At 40.6% G+C, this 14,259-nt stretch overlaps 1 long non-coding RNA gene across 1 annotated transcript in view; it reads right to left on the bottom strand.

Annotated features, from left to right (window-relative positions):
• Window positions 1-610: 610 nt before the first annotated feature.
• Window positions 611-14,259, bottom strand: part of LOC143640505 (uncharacterized) — a 162,135-nt gene continuing 148,486 nt past the window's right edge. Inside the window, exon 3 of the long non-coding RNA XR_013154958.1 lies at window positions 611-637. This is a non-coding gene — a long non-coding RNA (uncharacterized LOC143640505). The remainder of the gene's footprint in view (window positions 638-14,259) is intronic.

Genomic DNA, 14,259 nt, shown 5'->3' with positions numbered 1-14,259 from the left:
GAGCTCATCCACTGGGCCGTGAGCTCCTCAAGGGCAAAATCTATGCTGTCTTTAGCTTGTCATCTCCAGTACCTGGAACAGAGACTAGCACCAAATTTTCTGTAGTAAAACAGTTGGGAAGAAGGCAGGCAAAATGAAGACAACCTTGCGTGAAGTTGTGTACTGAAGGTCATAGAGTGGGTCATTGTGGGGCTGAGGTCAACACCCTCTGACCCCTTGGATCAGTGCTACATTCATCAAACACTCAGGTCTATTGCAGGGACAGTCAGTGAGTGTCACACCAGCCACAGGGCAGGCCAGAATCTAATGGGTCTACCATTCCCAGGAAAAGTCCCATTGCAGGCCAGACAATACCTAGGAGGTCTTCAAAAACTCGAATTGAACATTCATTCCAACTCCACGAAGGGAACAACCAGAAACAAGTGCACACGACGTTGCAAAGGCCTCAAACCAGCTCATCTTATTCCTTGAATTGTGCAAAATAGAAAAGTCACAAAACAGGAGCCACTGGGTCTGGCGGAGGTTAGGTCATAGAGCCTAGAAGCATATTTTGTTTCAGACTGTCCTTTATCATCACTTACCTACTGACCAAGCGTCTGAGAGATAACCAGCCCTCTCTGATTCTCAAAATTTCCATCTGCAAAACAAGAAGACAATCACAATTAATCCCTTGAGTCCTCTGGACTAAAATGCATCACTGGTTTTATACCTAATGTTGGCTACCAACTCTCCATGATCCCATGGAGCAGAGGAAATTGCCAATGGTCACGGTTTGCAAGGGGAACTATTCAGAAAATGAAGTGTGATCATAAAAAATTAAGCATGGTAATTAATAGTTATGTTGCAAGCCCGGATGCCAATAGTGCCCAACTCCCAGGACAGAAAATTCAGCCTTCCCATCATTTGGGCACTTATGTTTATTTTTCATAGATGTTAATCTGTGAAAGGCCACTAAGAAACCAGAAGAAATAGAGCAAAGAAAAGGGCTGCAACCTCAACATACTTCCTTCCAACATTCTGAGATACTTTTCCAAACTTATTTTCTTGTATACATGGAGTTCAGCTCTTTTCAGAGCAGGGGCTATACAAATCCATACAATTTAAAAGTACTCAGTGCCCAGCAGATTGTGATTCTCCCTCTCTGGCCCCTGGTGTTAGAGCAGGACTGTTGCCTTGGTTGCTTTATTTCGTTCTCTCAGCTTGGTCAGTTTCCCCAAGCTCTTTGGATCTGAGGTCTGATCTATGCCCTCACTGCTACACCTGAGCCTGGCAGAGTAAAGAGCAGGTGACCTCAGCCCTTGGACTGTCCTCCTCCAGTTGGGATCTGCTACCTCATCTTGAAAATAAGAAAACTTACCAGCCTATCACAGATATTATTTTAACTTAAAAAAAAAAGAGGCTACAGAAAGAAAAGGAAACTCATACATTTGAGTCCCTACTAAGTGACAGTTATTGAGCTGATAATATCTGCAGACATTATCTCATGATCCTCATAAACACCCTGGGAGATTTTTACAGCTGAGAAAACTGTAGCTCGATAAGGCTTAGTGATCCATCCAAGGCTTGATGCAGTAATTTGGGCACCAACATCACATTTTTTACCATATCCATGGGTTGCCTCTACTATCATTAACTTTTCCAAAGCAATTCACATATTCTTGTTTAACTTTATTTTTAAGGGATTTTATTATTAAAAAAAAAATCCTACAGCTCCTTTCCTGTGCCCCCCACCGCCCGTGCCTAGTGAAAGGTAGTCTTGCAACTGAAAATGGATTCTGTAGATACAAAGGGGATGCTAACAACTCAGTTTATACTTATAACCATTCTACATACAAATATCCATGAAGTCACAGGTTTGAGATGCAGTTTATATACCTTTTTCTAATTCTTATTATAATAGATAACTCTTGACATTTAAAATGCTCATCCACTTTGCCCACCTCCCCCTCAGTGCCCCCATTACATTTTGGGGGGAGGCTTGTGTAAGTTCCCTCACTTTACTGTGACCTCAGAACCTCATTTTGTCATATTTTAAAGCTGAAACAACAAAAACACCTTACGATATGTTCAAAGTCACACAGCTCCTTACAGAAGGAACCAGGACTTGCCCTGTTAACCCAGCGTTCATGCCAGTCCTCAAATTCCAAATTTGCATTTCTTTAGCATCTGACCACTAATTAAATTTTATTTCCAAATCAAGGCAAGGTCATCCAGTTCCGTTACACTGTCAGCTTCTCCAAAAAGTGACTAGATTGTATCAGTACTTATTTAAGACCCCCCAAAGGGCCCTTGGATAAGAAGCTGCATAATTTCTAAAACCAAGTTTAGAAAAATGTGAACTGAAAGTGATTCTTTGTTCAAAGATCCAAGATAGTAACCAAGGAAATGGAAAGGGCTGGTAATCTAACACCCAGGATTGCCACCGCCACTGCAAATGAGGATGAAATCCCAACTGCCAAGGGATGAGCAAAAGAGTGGCAAAGGGATTGTGCTGGACACTGATGGAAGCTGTGGTGGAGTGAGCTTTGGGCAGCTCTAAACTTCCACTTCCTGTCATCTGGCTTAAAATTAATTGGCATGAATATTTTATGACCAGCAAGCAAACAGGCTGAAAGGCCTATAGAAATGGCCTAGACCTTCATCATCAAGTTTCTTATTTCTACATGGAAGAGGAGATCCAAGCTGGGCAGAAACAGGAAAACAAACAACTCTGATTATCCTTCCCAGGGAAGGGATAATCAGAGTTGTTTATAAACTATTATTTTTTTCTATTTATCCAAATATACTAAATACAGTTAAATCTCACTGACTACTAGCAATACCTTTTATATATATATTTTCTCCTAAATCTTTTTGTAAGAAGACACATGGACATTCACACAAGTCACATTCACATTCAGATACTCTACAAAATAGGATCATATTAAACAAACTCATTATAACAACTCTTTTTCTTTTCCAGCACTGAGGATTGAAGTCAGGGTCTCATGTATGCTAGGTAAGCACTCTAGCACCACTGAGATACATTCCCAGCTGTTTTATTTTATTTTGATATAAGGTCTCTCTGAGTTGCCGAGGCTGGCTTTGAACTTGTGATCTTCCTGCCTTACCCTCTTGAGTTGCTGGAATTATAGACTTGTGCCATTGAGTCTCACATGATCTATTTTTTTCACCTAGTGAAATAGCATACTTAAAAATGGTTATGTAGCCAGGCTCAGTTGTGCATGCCTGTAATCCCAGAGGTTCTGGAGCTGAGGCAGGAGTATGGCAAGTTCAAAGACATCCTCAGCAAAAGTGAGGCACTAAGCAATTCATTGAGACCCTGTCTAAGGAAAGATCACAATGAACACATCTGAATAAAAAGATATTTAGAACCTATTTTGAAAATCTATACAACAATAAAATAGAAAATATCAAAGACATCAACAATTTTCTAGAGACATATGACCTACCCAAACTGAAAGACCTACCCAATTTAAACAGATCAATTTCAAGTAATAAAATAGAAAATGCCATAAAAATCCTATTAACCAAGAAAAGCCCAGGACCCAATGGATTCTCAACCAATTTCTATAAGACTTTTAGAAGAATTAACACCAATACTCCTCAAAGTATTCCATGAAATAGTTGAGGAGGAAACACTTCCAAATTCATTCTATGAGGCTAATATCACCCTGATACCAAAACCAGACAAAGGCACATAAAGGAAAGAAAACTTCAGAATCCCTGATGAACATAGATGCAAAAATTCTCATTACAATTCTGGCAAATCACATACAAAAATATACTGAAAAGATAGTGCACCACAATGAAGTGGAATTCATTCCAGTAATTCAGGGTTGGTTCAACATATGGAAATCAATAAACACAATTCATCTTATCAATAGACTTAAAAACAAGAACCATATGATCATCTCAATAGATGCAGAAAAAAGCATTTTAAAAAATACCGCACCCCTTCATGTTCAAAACACTAGAAAAACTAGGGATAGTAGGAACATACACCTCAACATTGTAAAAGCTATATATGCTAAATCCAAGGCCAGCATAATTCTAAGCAGAGAAAAATTGAAAGCATTCTCTCTAAAAACTGGAACAAGACAAGGATGTCCTCTTTCACCACTTTTATTCAACATCGTCCTTGAAACTCTAACCAGAGCAATTAGGAGAAAGAAATTAAAGGGATACAAATATGTAAAGAAGAATTCAAACTATCACTATTTGCCAATGACATGATTCTATATTTAGAAGATCCAAAAAATTCTACCAGAAAACTTCTAAAACTAATAAATGAATTTAGTAAAGTAGCAGGATATAAAATCAATACCCATAAATCAAATACATTTCTATACATCAGTGATGAATTCACTGAAAGAGAAATTAGGAAACTACCCCATTCACAATAGCCTCGGAGGGGGTCGGGGGGACTTGGGAATCAATGTAACAAATCTAACAGAAGAAGGGAAAGTCCTCTACAATGAAAACTACAAAACTAAAGAAAGAAATTGGAAAAAACCTTATAAGATGAAAGAACCTCCCATGTTCCTAGATAGGCAGAATTAGTATTGTCAAAATGGGCATACTACCAAAAGCATTATACAGATTTAACACAATCCCAACTAAAATCCCAATGACATTCTTCATACAACTATAAAAAGCAATCATGAAATTCATTTATACAATAAGAGAACCAGAATAGACAAAGCCATCCTTAGCAAGAAAAATGAAGCAGGAGGCACCACATTACCAGAATTTAAATTATACTACAGAGCTATAGTAACAAAAACAGAATGGTATTGGTATCAAAACAGACATGTAGACCAATGGTCCAGAATGAAAGACACAGAAACAAATCCATACAAATATAGTTATCTCATACTAGACAAAGATGCCAAAAACACTCACTGGAGAAAAGATAGCCTATTCAACAAATGGTGCTGAGAAAAATGGAAAGCCATATGTAAACAAAATGAAATTAAACCTCTATCTCTCACCCTGCATGAAACTCAACTCAAAGTGGATCAAAGACTTAAGCACTAGAACAGAGACCCTGTGCCCACTAGAAGAAAAAGTAGATCCAAATCTTCACCCTGTTAGCTTAGGTTCTGATTTCTGTAACAAGACCCTTAAAGCACAAGAAGTAAACTAAAGAATCAATAAATGGGATGGATTCAAACTAAACAGCTTCTTCTGAGCAAAAGAAACAATAATGTGAAAAGAGAGCTACAGAATGGGAGAAAATCTTTACTACATGCACTTCAGATAAAGTATTAATCTCTAGGATATATAAAGAACTCAAAAACCTTAACACCAAATAATAATAATAATAATAATAATAATAATAATAATAATAATAATAAATAATCCAGTCAATAAATGGGCTAAGGAACTGAACAGACACTTCTCAGAAGAAGATACATAATCAACCAACAAATATATGAAAAAATGTTCAACATATCTAGCAATTAGAGAAATGAAATTCAAAACTACTCTGAGATTTCATCTCACTCCAGTCAGAATAGCAATTATCAAGAATACAGGCAACAATAAAGTTGGCGAGGATGTAGGGAAAAAGGTACACTCATATGTTGCTGGTGGGACTGCAAATTGGTGCAATCACTATGAAAAGCAGTATGGAGATTCCTCAGAAAACTTGGAATGGAACCACCATTTGACTCAGCTATCCCACTCCTTGGTTTATACTCAAAGGACTTAAAATCAGCATACTATAGTGATGCAGCCACATCAATGTTTATAGCAACTCAATTCATAATAGTTAAACTATGGAACCAACCTACGTGCCCTTCAATAGATGAATGGATGAAGAAAATGTGATCTGTGTAGGTGATGAAATATTTCTCAGCTTTAAAGAAGAATGAAATTATGGTGTTTGCTGGAGTTAGAGAATATCATTCTAAGCTAAATAAGCTAATGCCAGATGTTTTCTCTGATATGAGATTGCTAATTCACAACAATGAGCAAGGGAAAAATAGAGATGCTTTATATTAGGTAGAGGGGACTGAAGGTAGAGGAGGGAATATGGGGATAGGAAGGATAGTAGAAAGAAACAGACATTATTACCTTATATACATATATAACTACATGATCGATGTGATTCTATATGTATAATCAGAAAAATGAGAAATTATATCCCATTTATGTATGATATATCAAAGTGCATAAATGCAGTCTACTGTCATGTATATCTAAAACAAAAAAAAATTTAAAAAATCAAGCTAAGAGCTTGGTGACATTTTGAAGTTTTCATGAAAATCATTTTTTCTTTAATTACTAAAAATTTTATTACATTTATAAAAAACAAACAAACAATAAATAAATAAATAAAGTGCAAAATAAGGCTGGGGATGTGGCTCAGTGGTTGAGTGACCCTGAGTTCAATCCCCAGTACCAAAAAAAATAGATATATAGATACATAAATAACCTCCTACTTACAGATGTAGAGATTGTTTCCAAATTTTTTCATAGTGTAAATACTTTGATACTTTGTAAACATTTCTTGCAAGGTTGTTTGAATATGTACTTAAACTATATTGCTTAACATTTTGAACAATTTAAAACTACCCTCCCCTGCAAAAAACAAAACAAAACAAAACAAAAAAAAAACAGAAAAAAAACTATACCACATTTAATTTCTACCAGCAATATATGTGAATGCCATTTCTGGTTTTCATCAATATTAGGCATTAGCATGCTTTTCTAAAAAAAAAAATCCTCTATCAATGTGATAGGTAAATGGTGCTTTGATATTTTAATCTGCCTCTCTTAAATACAGTTAAACACCTTTTTCTACATGTCTTGGCAACTGCACTTCTGTTAGGAATTTCACATTTTTTATCCTTAACCCATTTCTACATACAATGTCAGTCTCTTGTTGGTACAAAAGAATTCATCATTTGTCTTTTGCTTGTTGTTATAGTTGTTATTATTGTTGTTATTTTAACCTTCTTCCAGCATGTTCAGTCACAGGAAGGGCACCACTGTCTCTTAATTACTTTCACTAGAAACCTGAGCTCCTGTCTTGATATGTCCCTGCATGTCACTACCACAACCAATCACTAAGTCCTAACATCTGTACCTCCAAAGACACCTTAGATCACTACATTTTTTCTTCCTCTCCAGCTCCATTACCCTCATGCAAGCAAGCCATCATTATCTCTCACCTGGACTTGGGCAGTCCCCGTCTACCTGGTCTCCCTAATCCTCCACTCTAATTCTTTCACCATCAAAGTCAGAGGGATTTTTTTATATATATATAAATGCAAGTTGGATTATCTCCCCTGCCAAAAATCCTTTGAGAGCTTCCTAATCCAATAAGGATAAAGTGTGACCTTGTGCCTTACAAGGCTGCTTCTAGAACCTGGGTTCTGTACTTCGTGGGTTGCTAATCCATTCATCCCACCTTAATCTCTAAGCTTGAGCTATACTGGATTCCTTTCAGGTCTTCAAATGGGTCACAGCCTTCCCTAGTGCCATTCCCTTCTGTCCTAAAGGTCGTATGCTCTGCCCTTTGCCTGCTAATCCAAGTCCATCCTTCAGGACTGTCTGCTTAAACGCCATCACCCCAGAGAAACCCCAAACTCCCAGACTAAGTAAGTTCTCCTAACTATGTACAGGTCTTTTCTTTGCAGGACACACACTGTGATGGAGTGCTGCTTGGTGTGGTTCATTTAATATGTGGCAGACTGAAAGGTCCACGAGGACAAAGACAGGTCTCCCTGGTCCAGCATTCTCTCCTTAGAGCTTGGCATGGTACCTAGCACATTTGCCAAGCAGTCAACAAATGCTCACTGAATTGCTTTCTTTCTCAAAGGAAAAACAAAAGGTAAACAACCAATCTATTCTAAGGACCAAGCAAATCAACTCTAAGTTTTAGTAAGAAATTAATGTGGGTCTTTATTCAGAAAGCATATGAGGTGACAAATCAGACCGGTTCTTCATATGCCAGGCTCTGACCTAATCACGAATGACTGTCATATCTCCTTCCAGGAACAAAATTCAAATCCCTGACTTTGGCAACCACAAGCTCACCAGAGTTGAGGCATTTCAAAAGTGAGGTCCATGCCTTTGTCCTTTCTGTATCTCCCTCCTCTATCCACCCTGTTTTATCCATCTTCAACAAGTGTCTCTTCAGTGAATTTACTTTATGTCAAGTTATATAGTAATTACATCAAATCCACCAGCTTTTCTCCTAACATTTAAAAATAAAAAATAAATTTGCATTTCTAGCATTATTGCTTTGATGATTTTGCCTTCTATAGATCATATGTATATTTATGAATATTTTCTCTTAGGTTATTTTGCTGAATTGAAAGGAAGAAAAGTGGATTATATGTCAGAGAGTCTCAGCGCTTCACCAGCTGCCTCTTTGCCCTGCCCCAAAGTGAAATTTGTCCTCAACACTACATTCAGTCACTGAATTTAGTAAAACTAAATTGCTTGTATTTTTTTTTTTAACCCTGGATGTCTGCCGGCACTTAGGTCCTCTCTCCCCCTGCTCCCTTTCTTAGAGGGTCTCTGGGATAGAAGGCAAAGAGCAAGTTGTGCTGTAGATCCACCATTTCTTTACCTTAATTTGGTCTCACAGGGCACCAACTGGGGCTGAGGCTCCCACTGGCTTACCCATCGTATGCAATGGTCGACCTGGGTGGGTCAACACCTGCAAGGGCAGGGCCCTGGGACTCACTAAAGCAGGGAAGGAGAGAGCACCAGCTAGTCTCCTTTCTGGAAGTCTCTGCTCCCTCTGCTCAAGAGGTCCTAGAAAATCTAAGACTCAGAGATGCTTCTTGAGCTCTATATATCTGCTCTTCAGGTGCAGTAGCTGATTTCAGCTGATTATATATTTCTTGATATAAGTGAAGCTGGTCATATTGCCACCATATGTCTGAGTAAGGATGGGTGCTTCCCAAGGACTATGGTGTTTAATTTCCAACATCTTCACTGCTTGTACTTGTTTTTTTTTTTTTATCCTGGATGTCTGCTGCCAGTTAGGTCCTCAAACCATGTCCATTTTAGCTTTCTTCTGGGTATTTCAGAGTCAAAGATTTTGTTCTTCTTTCTCCCTCTTAGATTTCATTTTTGTGTATGTGATCAGAATGGTGTGAAACAATTTAGGATGAGAAAATTGTACTCTAGCCACAAGACCTCAGCCCCTAACAAGCCAGCATGGTGTGGGTAAAATCCTGATGCATTAACTGGCCTTCTGGGGACCAGCCACGCCTTCTCTGGGTGCCCTTCATGCTCCCAGCTGGGATACTCTGCATCAAGTTGCTTTCAGACAGAGATAGTTTCTGTGCTGTTCAGCAGAGAAAATGGTTTTCATTATGTGCATGGAAAACATGGAAAGTCTAATAATAATCCAAGATACTACATGATATTGTCATCTCTTTTCAAACAAGCCACAGAACCATGTGAGGGAGTCTTTCTAATTTTAACAAACCAACCATGTGAGCTCTTCTTCTTCTTTTTTTTTTTTAAGTTGTAGTCAGACAAAATACCTTTATTTTATTTATTTATTTATTTATTATTATGTGGTGCTGAGGATCGAACCCAGGGCCTTGCACGTGCTAGGTGAGTGCTCTACCGCTGAGCCACAATCCCAGCCCCATGTGAGCTCTTCTTGAAGGATCAACTTCTCCACCCAGCAACTTCATGTTCACCCTTCTATTCAACACTTAACTGTTTATTCTGTGTCAGACCCAGACCAGAGCTGGTGTCTAGAAAGCAGAAAGGACACCAGCCTAATCCATGTTCAAATTCTGGTTATAACCCAAGTTGAGTCAGGGGACACTGAGAAAGTTACTTACTCCCTCTGAGCCTTAGCTTCCTTCTCTTTATGTAAACCAGGATACTTACTCCAGTCTTACAGGGATACTATGGGAATTATATGGAACAGCATTTCTCAAACATCTAGATGGGTCCTACAGAGCAGTCCTGAAGAACACTCCCTGCTTTTACATTTCTACCACTAAGCATGGTCCACAAGACATGCTCCTGCACTAAAGGACACAAACTGGTAGAATGGGGGAGCCTGTGACCTACAGTGAGATCCACCAATGAAGGTTCAGTTCTAATGGGGTGAGAACAGGCAGGTCAGTCTTCCTGTAAGACTTAGGAGCATAGTCTTTGCACAACAGAAAGGTCCACGGCACTGGGCATGAGATGCAGACCCATTCTGAGAAGGGCCTGCTGAAGAGGGGGAGGTGGAATGCAGGCATGGGTGCCAGGCTCTGATAATGGGATTGTCCCTTCAGGGGTTTTAAGCTGGGCACATATAGGGCCAGATTTGTCATTCAGATCATCACTGGCTGCAGTGAGAAACAGGGCTGAAGCGAGAAACAGGGCTGAAGCAGAGAACCACAGAGCCATAGCTGATCCAGACCCAAGGAAAGGGTTCCTGATTTTGTTCCTGGGGTCACTAATTTCCCCTCCCTTGCCAGCTCCTCAGCAGCATAACTGCAGTGGCCCAGTTAGCAGAGGCTGTGGGCCTGGCTTCATTGGCAATGCCTTGAAGAGTAATTTCAGGTATCAACTGTAAATCCCTCCATGCAGCCTGTTCTTTTCTGACCCAGTTGGTGCAGGGCAACCTCCACAGCAGTCCTGGAGCCATAGGCAGGCTGGTTGAGTTGGTGCTTCAGCCGTTAAAAGTTAAATTAATTTGATATATTTGGTACTTTTTTTTCTTATTGTCATGGACCCTGTGTTTATTTTTAAGGGTATTAGTAAACTGAAACAGATAAGGTCATGGGCCCAAGAGGTTTATAGTGGAGAATATTTGGCTGACTTATAACCTAAAACTGAGTGCTGGAGTGTGTTCAAGAAGGGCCAAGTGACACAAAAGTCTCCATAGTAGCACAAGGAAAGCTTCATGGTAGAAGTGGCTCTTGCCTGCACCCTGGAGACTAAGAAGGCACCAGAGAGCCATAGATGGCAAAGGGCACGCCATGCTGAGAGCAGCTGTGTGTGGAGAAAGTGGAGCAGCTCGCTGTGCTGGATCATAAGGAATGGATGAAGAGGTGATAGGGGACAAAGTCATGCCAGGAAGGGCCTGGTGTCACTCACTACTTTCTTCCCTAATTCACAAGAGCAATGGTTATTTAAGAGCAAAGCAGTAACTTTTATTAAGTGCTTACTACGTACCTGATAATGTGCATGACATCATCTCTATATGAACTCACTTTATTTAAATTTGGCTCACCATTTCCATCTGACAACTGAAAAAACTAAGGCTCAGAGAGGTTCTGTGGCCTGCTGAGGCCATAGGGGCAGGAGTGGAGCCCAAATATTTGAATCCCAGTCCAAGGATCCCACTCTGTACAATACCATCTCCCCCCAATGCTGGGGACATAGGTACAAGCTTCAACAACCAAGCACAGACACCTTACCCCCATCACCTGTGTCATGGAGTCACATTTTATTTCCCAAGGAGAGAAATTAGCCACATATGCCTCTTTGTAACAATATCTTAAGTAATTCCTAAGGATATATATTTGATTGAAATCAACTGGTGACTGCCTGTGGGCACTGGCAGTTATCATGTACAGGGCACCTCCACTCCAGGTTTGTGGTAATCATCACAGCAACCCTATAAAGCAGGTTTTACTTCCCCAGGTTTATAGTTGAGGACATGAAGCTTGGAGAGGCAATGTGACTTGCCTCTAGGAACAAGAAGCAGGGGGCCTGGCACTCAGACCCTCCTGTTAACTTCAAACTCAGCATTGCATCAATTCCACATTCCCATGGTCTCCCTCCAATGGGTGCCCCTTGGCTGGCTCCCATGTCTGTAGGTGGACCTACCTCCCATCAGTGGTACAAGCTAGAAACCCAGGCCATCCTTAACCCCTCTCCCTCTCCTCCACCCCCAGAGCTAACCCATCATGGAGTCCAGCTGGTCGTAACTGCTTAAGCTTTCCCATTTTGGTCAACATCTCACCATCTCTGCCTCCACCATCTTCATCCCAGCCACAGTCATCTCTCACCTGAGCTTCTATAGTGGATCCCCACTGGTCTCTCTGCATTCCATGCTCAGGAACATGTGCCTCCTACACTGGCTACATGCCCATATGGTCTGGTCCCTGCTGGCCATTCTGCTTCCTCTCTGCAATTCTTTTCTTTCCTCAGACATCCCATTCTGTGTGACCCTACGCTTTTCTGTGTCTCAGCTTTTTCCCCTGAAAAACAACAAGAAATACCCAAGAGCTCTAATCTCAGATTTCCATACAAAAACCCACTGGGGAGGAACCAGGATAGAAACTGAGGCATGAGGTCTAGAGATCTGAGTACCCTGATGCTCTTCTAGCACTGGAAACCTCAAGGGGGCCAAGGCCTGAGTGAGGGTGGGAGCCTTCACCCTCTCTCCTGGTAGCCCATCCCAAGCTTCTCTAATTGCTTCAAGCACCCAGCAGGCTGGTCGATGTTGGTCTGATGTAACTGAGTGACACCCAGGCTGCATAGGGCCCAGGGAATTGCCTTGAAGCTGCGTCAGGTGTGAAAGCAGAGTGGGCCGGGCAGAGGGTGGAAGTGGGCTCCTGAGGGCTGGTCTCAGGACTGGTACCCATGGAACCTGGAGTCCTTGGAGCTGGAATGGCCTAGATATCACTGGGGACAAGAGCATAAACTTTCTGTCCCATGAACCCCTTTGGCAATTTCTTGAAACTTACAGGCCCTTTCTTAGAAAAGTGTTCCTAAATGCATAAAATAAAAAATCAATAAGATTACAAAGGAAACCAATTATATTGAAAGAGTTATCAAAATGTTAAAATGAGAAATTTGTGATCGTTACATTTTTATTTCTTTTTTAAGTCATAACAAGATCTAACGACAGGCCTAATAACTATCATAACCTTGAGATAGTGATGAGCGTAAATGATATTTTGAGGCATCTCCAATAACTATAATGGGATACAAAAATATCTGATTCTTCCTGGTAACAAAGTCTCAGAAACTGCTAATGCTATTGTGGTTTATTGCCTACATTCACAATGGGAGAAAATGCTAACTTTCAGTTATTTTGTTCCCGGCCACACACTCACATTAAGAAGCTCTGATTTAGTGCAGTAACTTCATTTTACAGAAAAGGAAAGTAAAGTGCCTGTAGGGACAGGGACTTGCACAGAATTACCCAGTGAATTTGTTAAATCAGATACAGGAATGGGTCCCTGCTGCCTCCCAGGACCTGCTCATACCACTCCTCAGAGCCATGTCCAAGTGTGAGATTCTTCAAACTCTTTATACAGGACAATAATCTCATTCTTTGAGTCTTGGTTTTGTCATCTGTAAAATGGGAATTACCATGCCCACCTCTGTGGACTACAATGAAGATAGAATGAGAAAATGATCCAGAAAAGGACAAGTTACCTGGCTAGCATTCTGCATTGCATACACAGATGCTCCTTGATCTGCAGGGGAGTTATGTCCTGATAAATCCATCAAAGGTTGAAAATACTGTATGTCAAAAATGCATTTAATATGCCTAATCTCCTGACCATCATAATTTCCTGCCACAGTGCTGCTGAGAGTTGGGGTTGCTTCTCTCATCATGTGGCTAACTGGGAGCTGCAGCTCACTGCCACTGCCCAGCATCACAAAAGAGTATCTATAATGTATTGCTAGCCCAGGAAAAGATGAAAATTCATCACACTAAGTATGAATATGTCACTATCATAAAATCATTAAGTTGAACCATTGAAAGTTAAGGACCATCTGTAATAGTCACATGTGAGTAATTATTATGCATTACCTCTCAGGAAACCAAAGGGTAGGAGGGCCCAAGGTGGCAAACATTAATGCCTATAGGGGTAATACAAGAGGGAGGAGTGGGGACTGTGGCAAACTCTAGAACTTGTGCCCTTCTGAAAGGGGTAACTGTCCTTCATTACTCCATTACAGAAGGTAGAACTAATATTGGCAACTCTGACTTTCTAAGGGATGGTGGAACTCTCTATTTTGGCAAAACGTACCAGTTTTTGTGTTAAATTTCTTGATATTTAAAATAGAATGTGTGGCCAAAAGCTTGTCAGTTTGTAGCCTCTGGGGTTTATAGGGAGGGCGGTTCCATTCCCTGGGAAAACAGGTCAGTGTCCCATAAAGGCCAAGGAGTCCTCACTCCGTCCCAGCCCTGGAGGTCAGGCGGAGCCCATGCAGAGCAGACATTCTTGCTTGGACAACCACAGCTACCCCCAACAGCCACACTCAGTTTTACAATTGTGATCCAGCCTCTCGCTGCTGGGAGCCTGCCCTGTT

This window comes from Callospermophilus lateralis, unplaced genomic scaffold, assembly GCF_048772815.1.
Source record: "Callospermophilus lateralis isolate mCalLat2 unplaced genomic scaffold, mCalLat2.hap1 Scaffold_314, whole genome shotgun sequence".
Taxonomy (NCBI): domain Eukaryota; kingdom Metazoa; phylum Chordata; class Mammalia; order Rodentia; family Sciuridae; genus Callospermophilus; species Callospermophilus lateralis.
Note: the sequence above shows the minus strand (reverse complement) of the source record. Positions and strands in the feature narration are given on the sequence as shown.